Here is a 9,576-nt window from a genome sequence, read left to right as displayed (position 1 = left end):
GGTTTTCCCTCTCATCAGTGTCCTTAAAAGGACAGGCAAGACATGAAAAGTATGGCTTCAGCTCAGCAAGAACAGTTTCAGGGTGATTGCTTCAGAAAGTGATTTCTTCAAGGCAGCAGCAAATAAGACCAGCAAAGATCTATTCATATGCAGCCAATGGGGGACATGCCATCCTATTAAACTGATAAGAACAGATCACTTGGTAGAGAATGTTTAGCCTCAAAGCCAAAAGGCTGAGAAGAAAGAAGTTAAAAAAAGAGAGAGCGAAGAGGAATTTTACAGTAGTGAGCAAAAAACAGAAAAGTTTTTCAATCTATTTTTCAACCAGTGATATTCTCCCCAGGGGGAGGTGCACCGTTCCTGGAGGTACTGCAATACCAGGTCGATGCGTGGAGTGGACGGAGCAAGCCCCTATTCCATCTCCCAGTTCCAAAAATCCATTTAATATATAGTCCTCAGATAGAGGACGTATCAGATATTAAACTGATAAGAACAGATACTACACTTGATCTTAGCCAAAAGGCCGAGAAGCGATAAAGAAATTTTCTGAAAACTAGCATTTTGTATCATCCTGATGTTCTTGAGGGCTCTGAGAGCAACGAAACAGCCTGAGGTGCCCGACCCCACAGCAAGGACAGCTGGGAGCACAAGACAGCCCATGACGTTCTGAAATTGCTACTCCTTCTACCTTTCAGATAATCAGCCTCCAGCCAGATAGTTTGATGACATAATTTGTAGATTTCCTTCGCTTTGTCAATTTCATGATTCTGACTGCCAGGACTGGGATCAACATTGGCTGGTAATCTGCATACTCCCGCCTCCTTTCCCATGATGCCCTGTGGTTCCGTTGACTCTTTAGCTTCATGCCTGCTGTCCAGACATTTCCCTTCCGGCATTCTTGTGCTCTGTTTTCCAGCTGAAAACAGACGGGAATATTTCAGACTATCAGGAAAAGATTAAGGAGAAAAGGCAAAAGAGCATCATGAGTTACCATATTCATACTTTTTGTAATGAATGAGATCTGTTCCGTAGTTGAACAAACATCAAGCCTCCTCCCCCTCCAGCCTTCTCTCTTCCTCCTCTTCCTTTCATTTCCTCCTTGCTTTCTCTTGCACTGGCCGTCCGTCGCTTTCCACAATCAAAATCTGATGCTTCTCAACTGATCTAGAGCAGTCACAGATTTCCCAACAAGGAATCAAGTAGACCTTTTTTAAAAAGCAGATCAATGAGGTAAAGTAAAATTGCCAGCAACGTTCCCTAGGAAATGATAGCCCGTAATCAGCCCCTGCAAGGGTACCTTGACCCAGACCCAGCTGAAAGCACCCCCGTCCAACTTCCAACTGCCACCAGAGGAACCGGAGGCTGCCAGGGCTGGGCTGGGCTGCTAAACAGCCCAGGAGGAAGTGGGACCGAATGTCCCCTCAGGGCTGAATAAAACAACCACCCAGTGACCTAAGAACTTTTATTTCAATATGCGCTTTTTGTGAATTACCACGTCAAAGTAAATATTGTTCTGTTTTAAGGTGCCACCAGACTTTTGTTTTATTTTGCTACAACTGACTAACATGGCAACCCAAGGATGCCAATCTCCAGGCACAGCCTCGAGATCTCCCAGAATTACAAATAATCTCCAAGGGACAGAGATCAGTTCCCTGGAGAATGTGGTTGCGTTGCAAGGTGGATTCTATGGCATTATACCCAGCTAAGGCCCCCCTCCTCCCCAAACCCTGCCTACCCCAGGCTCCACCCCCAAATCTTCAGGGATTTCCCTACCCAGAATGGGCAGCCCTAATGTGCACCCCTCAGATGTGGCCAGTAATGGGAAGGCCTACACTCCTGGGTCAGCGCTGCTGGCTGTGCTCCAGGCAATCAACCCCAAGAGCAGCTGCCTGCACTGCTGGACCTCAGCTGGATCTTGGTTGCCTGCAGCTCTCTAAGACAAATTTGGCTAAGAATTGGGTTAAAATAGTTTGGTTGTACCTACAAAATAGGGCAACAATAATATTTCGCAATATACCACTGACACCAAATAAGTGAAACGCAACACTTTAAGACCATTTCTGAAGAGCAACCCAAAGAGCAGAGGAGCAACAAGTGTGAAATTCCAGCACAGTGCAATGATGTCTGGCTTGGAGCTGGACTAGACATTTCCCGCCAGGGTTAGTGATGAGATCGGTCCTTTGACGTTAGAAGGACCCAGCATTGCCCTCACACAATTATTGCCCATAATAAAATGCGGATTCTGAAGCTGATAGAAAAACTGCGCTCTCAGGGAATGGCCACGGTTCTCTGGAAGGAGCCTGAGGAAGAGAGTGCCAGCTAGGAAGGTGCTGTTTGTAAATGAATTATCCTGAGGGAAAGGGTTAGGAACTGCACAAGACACCCACCATCAATAGTCACCGCAAACCAAACAAAGAGATCTACAATTACAGCCTGAGTGTATTCCTATCTCCACAGTGAGCAGTGGGGTATGCAGAGAGTGAATTACAGCCTTAAGTATCTTCAGGGGTCATTTCGTAGAAAAAGAGCTGGAGGAACTCATTAGCATAACTGATTTGCATATGCCACACCCCCTGACATCACCTATCCTGGCTGTTTTGGACCCAATCCTGGCCATTCAGGGCCGAAATTGGGCTCAAAACGGCAAAAAGGGGCTGAAAATGGCCAAAAAGGGGCCCAAAATGGTCAGGATCGGGCTGCTGCTGAGCGGGAGAGTGATCCACCACCTGTCAGAGGCCTGATTCGGGCCGTTTCGGCCCCAATCCAGACTGAAACGGGCCCAAAATGGCCAAGAGTCAGGTGGGTGGGGCCACCTGACATGTGACCTCTTTCTGCGTTCCTGTGCGTTACCCCTCAAAATGAGCCCTGAGTATCTTTATAATCCTCATTCTCCATAAACAAAACAAAACACGGGAGGCAACGCACAAGGGGTTGGTTCCAGACTAAACTGGCAACTTCCACTCATTCCCCCTTCCCACTCTAGATCCTGCATGCTATTCCTCGTGGTCCCCTGAACCCCCCAAGATCAATATTTTGTGGAGATCCCCGGAGTGCAGTTGGAGGGGAGAGGCAGAAACATTCATATTCTGCTTTTCAAAAATTTAATCTGGATCCCGCCCAATAGCATCATCATTAAAAAGGCACATCAGCCTGAATAAAACCAGCAGGACACCCAAACCCCAGCAGCACTTAATGGGGGAAACAAATCTCAAAACAAAGAGCGCATCAGAGCTCATAAAGCTGGAGCCAGACATCAGTAATGGCACCTTCAGGCTCAGAGGCAGTCTACCTGTTGCAGGAAGGCTGTTTTCTTCATGCCCTGCTTGCGGGTGTCCGGGAGGGATCAAGCTGGCATTGCTGGGGAGAAGAAACTGAGCAGATGCCCCTTTGGTCCAACCCTACAGGGCTCCTCCTGTTCTGAAGTGCCTCTTACAAAAAAAAATGGGAAAGGGAAGATACAAAGACAGCCCAGAAGGCCCCATTTCCCAGGGCAAGCTGTGCCGTTAATTTGCTGGAAAGGGTTTATCACGTGGTCCAATCAGAAAAATAATGGATCCACCTGGAGTGAGGGTGTGGCTGTTCCTAGCTGTTGGTGAATGGGCGAAGGAAGATGAATCTGAATAAGTTACCTAAACTCTACGTAAAAGGAAAGAAAATTACCTTTTGTATTGAGCAAACCCTCCCCCAAGTCCCTCTTAAGACCAATTCTGCCAGTGTCAAATCTGCATATGACAAAGCTGCCACTTCCTCAGTCTTTCAGGTGCCACAAGACGACTCCCTGTTGTTTGGGCTGCAGCAGACTCACACTCCAGTCTGAATGATCCGGTTTAAATGGACTTAGGCTGGAGTAACTCTGCATGGGATTGCGCAGTAGCACCGCTACCCCTATGAGAAGGCGTATGGATCACCGCTTGATGCCCACTCAGCAACACCGAAGAAGAATGCTTCACCTCCAAAGATCATAAAAGACACAGGAAGAATCGAAGGCAAACAAGATTTCAGGGCCAGAGGGCAGAAGAACCAGAAAGGCGCCAGGGCCCTCTTGCCAGTGGCCCCTGCTCTGATTGGGAAGGACAAATAAGACTGCCTGGCTCCTTACTCACAGCCTGCCAGTAGCAGATTATGAACGATTGCCCTGTGTGCTTCCAGGCCACTGAGAAATGTTCGAAGCCCTTCTCCAGCCTAAGGAACCGTCCTTTGTGGCGCTTCCAAATGTGTATTAACCAGCATCAAACACACACACATTCACAATATATTACTCACACAGAAACGAACTGTCCTAAAGAAACTGAGCAGGAAAAGTACCTAAAAAATCAAATAATGTATAAAAACGAATAAAACCAGGAACCAGTCATTAACACTGGAACCTCCCAGTTCAGAGGCAGTCTATTTCAAAATAGCACTCGTAGCAGAAATATAAGGAAAATTCCTCTTGTGTGCCTTGACATTTGATTGAGTTGCTCTGTGACTGGTCTGCTTGTAGCTAAATGAGCTTGGAAAGACATTCCCAATCAGAAGCATTGCAAAAAAGGAGCTAAATGGTTTCATTGAGGCAAGATAGAGAAGATGCTGGTAGGAAAGTCAGCACTTTTGGTAGAACTGGTCAGTGGTGAGGTTGGTATATATGTATGTACTTAATATAAAGAGGGTTTTTTAAGTCTCAGGCTGAGAGACAGCATTGTATAGTAGTTAAAGTGTCAGACTAGGACCTGGGACAACTGGATTCAAATCCCTAACTGCCATGGATGCTCCCTGGATGTCCTTTGGCCCATCACACTCAGTCTAACACACCTCATAAGGTTTTGTGAGGATTTCATTATTTATTTTACTTCATCCCCCCCTCCTCATTTCTTCCCAATGGGGACCCAAAGCAGCTTTCCTCATTCTCCTCTCCTCCATTTTCCCCCTCACAACAACCCTGTGAGGTAGGTTAGGCTAAGAGTTTGTGACCAGCCCAAGGTCACCCAATGAGCTTCCGTGGCAGAGTGGGGATTCAAACCTGGGTCTCCCAGATCCTAGTCCGTCACTCTAGCTACTACACCATATTAGTGGAAGAGGGGAAAAACATTAGACTGCCGGCTGACCCCACTGATGAGAAAAGTGGGATAGAAATTTTTAAAAAGCAAAATAAGAAAAAGACATATTCCTTCCCCTTGAGCTGAACATGCCATGCTGATCCAGGCATCAGGCACCTCCAAGCTTGACTACTGCAATGCACTGTTTATGGGGATGCCCTTGAACAATCCAACCATTGCCAAAATATGGCTGCTCAGATTTTAATCAGCACGGGGGAACAGGATAATATTCAGTCTGTGTTGTGGCAGCTACATCACCCACCCATCTGCTTCCAGTTCAGTTCATGATGTTGGCATTAACTGTCAGTGCATTAAAAATAATGTACGAATGGTCTTTGACTCCAGATATACATATATGCATGTGCTGTCAAGTCATAACCGACGTGGATTCTTTTCTTAAAGCTATAGGCATTGTCTTTGTTATTTTGGGGAGGTTTAATCTCCCAGATTCTTCGAGGGCCAAAGTCGCTCACACATTGTGCCAGAAAATGATGTCATTGTCCAGCATCACATGGAAGCTATAGATCACAAGGGGGGATGATTTGATAAAAATCACTGCCAAACAGTATTTGGGGGCAATTTTAGCAAATCGCACCCCCCCCCCACACACACACAGCATGACCTGTAGCTTCTGTGTTGCACTGGGAAATAGTGACATTTTCCAGCACAATGCAAAAGCACACATGCTTTGTGTGCTTTTTGTGTGCCTCCCCACAAGATACCTTCTCCCAGCCAGGTGAGTGGAGGCAGAGGGGCAGGGGCTGGGGATCCCCCACCCCCAGTGGGGAATTGTATCCTTATCCCTAATGTATTTGTTTTAAAGAATGCTGATTTTTCTGCAGTCCTATGACTTTCTTCAGGTTTGTAGAGAGAACCTCTTCAGTCTGTCCCTAGCTCCACTTGGCAGTTTTATCAATCATATCCTGCATGGCGTGGAAATAGATATATTGGGGGTTGCGTCAACAGCAAAACTTACTTCGCTGATTAGGGAAGAGATATCAGTTAACATTTTTGACTGAATGGAAACCGTTTATAAATTTTTTACATGAAATGGATAATAATGACTTGATAACATCTGGATTTATAGATTAAGAATCATGAACAATAGGGAAAAGAGGTGTATTGTCGAAGGCTTTCACGGCCGGAGAACGATGGTTGTTGGGGGTTTTCCGGGCTGTATTGCCGTGGTCTTGGCATTGTAGTTCCTGACGTTTCGCCAGCAGCTGTGGCTGGCATCTTCAGAGGTGTAGCACCAAAAGACAGAGATCAGAGACAGAGGGAAAAGAGGACTCTTATGTTTCACTTAGAATAAGTGAGACTCTAGAAATGATACATATTTGTGGTGGAGAAAATCAAAACTCAAATCTGTAGTTTAGTTTAAGGGTTCCCCCCCCCTTTTTTTTCACTTGTTTATGTATGTATTGCATTTTAGAATGCCATCTTTTTATCTTCTATGTTGTCTATAGCATTTATGTTATTGTTTATAGTTTAAATAAAGAAAAATTAAACATTAAAAATAGATATATTGATGTGGTGGAGAGTGCCCTCAATCCAGGGTTGACTTATGGCAACCCCTGGCAGGCAAGAGACTAACAGAGGTGGTTTGCCATTGCCTGCATCTGTAACCCTGGTCTTCATTGGAGATCACCCATCCAATTACTAACCAAGGCTAACGCTGCTTATCTTCTGAGATCTGACAAGAGCAGGCTCACCTGGGCTATCGCCATCAGGTCAAATATATTGCTATATAGTGAAAATGCAGCCACTGTGGCTGAATTCTTACTTCAAACTGCTGGAGGAAGCATGTGTTGCAGTCAGATGGTCTGTGTCAGTCATACTTGTCTCTGATAAAGGGCAGCATATGGGCCAACATACAACACAAGCCCTAAGAACGTTTACTCAGAAATAAATCCCATTGAGCTCAACGGGATTTACTCCCTTGACAGTGTACTTCGGATTGCAGCCTTAGTAGCTGCCTTTTCTCTCCCTTGTCCCATCACGAAATAACGTGTAAGCTTTCCAGCTCACCAGAACTCTTCTTCCGGCTGGATGTTCCCCTCTCCAGCAAAGGGAGGGGGAAGAAGTTTCTAGACAACTTTCCCACAAGGATTTCCATCACGCCGAGAAACAGCCCTGCTCCTTTCCTCTCTTTGACTAGCCAGGTATGAAGAAGAGTTCTACTGAACTCGAAAATTTGCAAGGGTCTCTTTCCTCCCCTTTTTACTTGATTCTGCCTAAGGTATAGCTTATCTATACCCAAGATCCCGCTACCTTTCCTATTCTGGCTGACGAACAGATCTGTGAAAACTGAGAGGCTTGCGTGATCCGGCTCCACCCAGAAGCCCCTGGCGCAGGAGGACCCAGAACCGGCAGGGTCCATTTCCCTTCGCTCTTCTCCCCCCACTCCTTTGGAAGACGCGTGAGCGCCCTGGCCGCAGATCTGCTTTTACGCACTCCTCGATTCCTCTTGCGCTCCAAGGAAAGGCTCCGGGTTTCTGAGCGGGAAGAAGGAAGGAGGGAGCGGGAAATTCAAACATCAGATCTAAAGCGGATCGGCTGACGAAGGAGCCGTCCACGGGCATGCACTGGCCGCCTCCGTCAGGCTGTGATCTGGGGGGACTGATGAAAGAGGGACGCGGAAAAGCGGCCGAAGGGGTTGGCGGTGGATGGGGGTCAGAGAGCAGACCCGGGACGAGGCGCCCCTCCTCCTAGGTGCCTTCAGATGCGCCATAGTTCTTGCCGCCTGCAAAAGAGGTTGCATTTAGAATCAAAGGGTTGGTGGGGCCTCCGGGTCATCTAGTCCAACCAACACATTTAAATGGGGATCTTCTGATTGAATTCAAACGCTGTTTTGCTGTGGCAATACCTACATAGTAGTAATAGTAATAATAACAGCAACAATAATGTCAACAGTGTGCTTATAGTAATAATAACAGCAACAACAATAACAAGTGTGCTTATAGTCAGGGCTTTGTTCCAGCGGGAACGTGGTGGAACGGAGTTCCGGCACCTCTTGAAAATACTGGGCAATAGTGTGTGAAAATAATATTATTTCAAAGAATTCCATGTGTTTCTTTCTCATTTCCCTCTTGAGAGTTCCGCCACCTCTTTTCCCAGAAAAAAAACTCCTGCTTATAGTGATGATAACACCACCAACAAAAATAACAACAGTGCGCTTATACACCACCCTTCTGCCCCACTCAGAGCTGTGAGAACAAAGTGTTATCCTCACAGTACAGCTGGGGCTGAGGGGACTGATTTGCTCAAGGCCACCTGCATAGTCCATGGCAATAGTGGGAGTCGAGCCAGCAGCATTCTGGTGCAGGGCCCAGCCACTTAGCTACCAAGCTACAGCAGTAGAAGAACAGAGCTTAGAAAAGGATGAGTAGGCCATGTTCTTCTAGACTTGAAAACAGGAAGCTGCCTTAGGGCAAATCAGACTCTTAGGCAGCAGCTCTCCAGGGCCTTACGCAGAGGTCTTTCACCTCACTTAATGCCGAATCCTTTCAGTGAATATGCCAGGGACCTTCCGCACACCAAATCGAGGCTCTGCCACTGAGGCCCAGACTAGCCTGGGTGGGAATATTGTGTTTTAAGAACTGCAGCTGTTTCCCAGAAGCTCCTCCTAGTGGGATTAGATACCCACGGCACCCCAAAGCAGCTCCATAATCTAGAAAATGTAAATAATTTTATTATTTGGTGCCTAATTGGGGCTTGCAAAGAAAAGGGAAAAAAATGTCATATTTCTGTCCTGTCCTTCCTCCAATGAGCTCACAGCAGTGGTTAGGACTCTTGCTTTTACCCTGGTAACAGCCCTGGGAGACGGGTTACTGGCCCAGGGTCACCCAGTAAATCAGCTTAATGCCCACTTGGGTTCTTTGGACCTAGATTTCCTAGCCTGGAACCCCACCAGCTTTTGACACCCTTCATTATGTTTCTCGTTTTGATAATTGCATGGTCCACCTACATGATTGTTACAGACCAGGAAACCGAGGTGACAGAGACTCACTTGAAGGAAAGTTACGGTTAGCTGTGGAGATGCTTCCCTCAGGCAGCCAGTTTTATTGTTAAAGGGATTACAGATGACCAATTATTTCATTTTATACCATTTGGGGTGGGACGTGGCACCATATTGGTTTTCAACTAGAGGCACCAAAATATCTTAGCTCATCTGTGCCTTAAGCAGGGAAGAATAATTATAATACTTCATATTTATATAGCATTTCATAGTTTCCCCATCATGCTTTAATTAGTTTCCAATAACCCTGTCCATCATCAGTCAAGATGAGAAGCCATGTTAGTCTGTCTGTAGCAGTAGCAGTAGAAAAAAGCACCTATAAGACTAACAAAATGTGATCCAGAGGAGTTAGCTGTGTTAGTCTGTAGTCACAAAATAGTAGAGTCCAGTAGCAACTTTAAGACTAACCAACTTTATTGTAGCATAAGCTTTTGAGAACCACAGCTCTCTTCGTCAGATGCATCCGACAAAGAGAACTGTGGT

At 46.2% G+C, this 9,576-nt stretch overlaps 1 non-coding gene across 1 annotated transcript; it reads right to left on the bottom strand.

Annotated features, from left to right (window-relative positions):
* Positions 1-344: 344 nt before the first annotated feature.
* Positions 345-535, bottom strand: LOC129345795 (U2 spliceosomal RNA). The gene has a single exon (XR_008598616.1). It is a non-coding gene; the product is annotated as a U2 spliceosomal RNA (small nuclear RNA).
* Between the last annotated feature and the right edge of the window lie 9,041 nt (positions 536-9,576).

The sequence above is a fragment of the Eublepharis macularius genome, chromosome 1 (assembly GCF_028583425.1).
Source record: "Eublepharis macularius isolate TG4126 chromosome 1, MPM_Emac_v1.0, whole genome shotgun sequence".
Lineage (NCBI taxonomy): Eukaryota > Metazoa > Chordata > Lepidosauria > Squamata > Eublepharidae > Eublepharis > Eublepharis macularius.
Note: the sequence above shows the minus strand (reverse complement) of the source record. Positions and strands in the feature narration are given on the sequence as shown.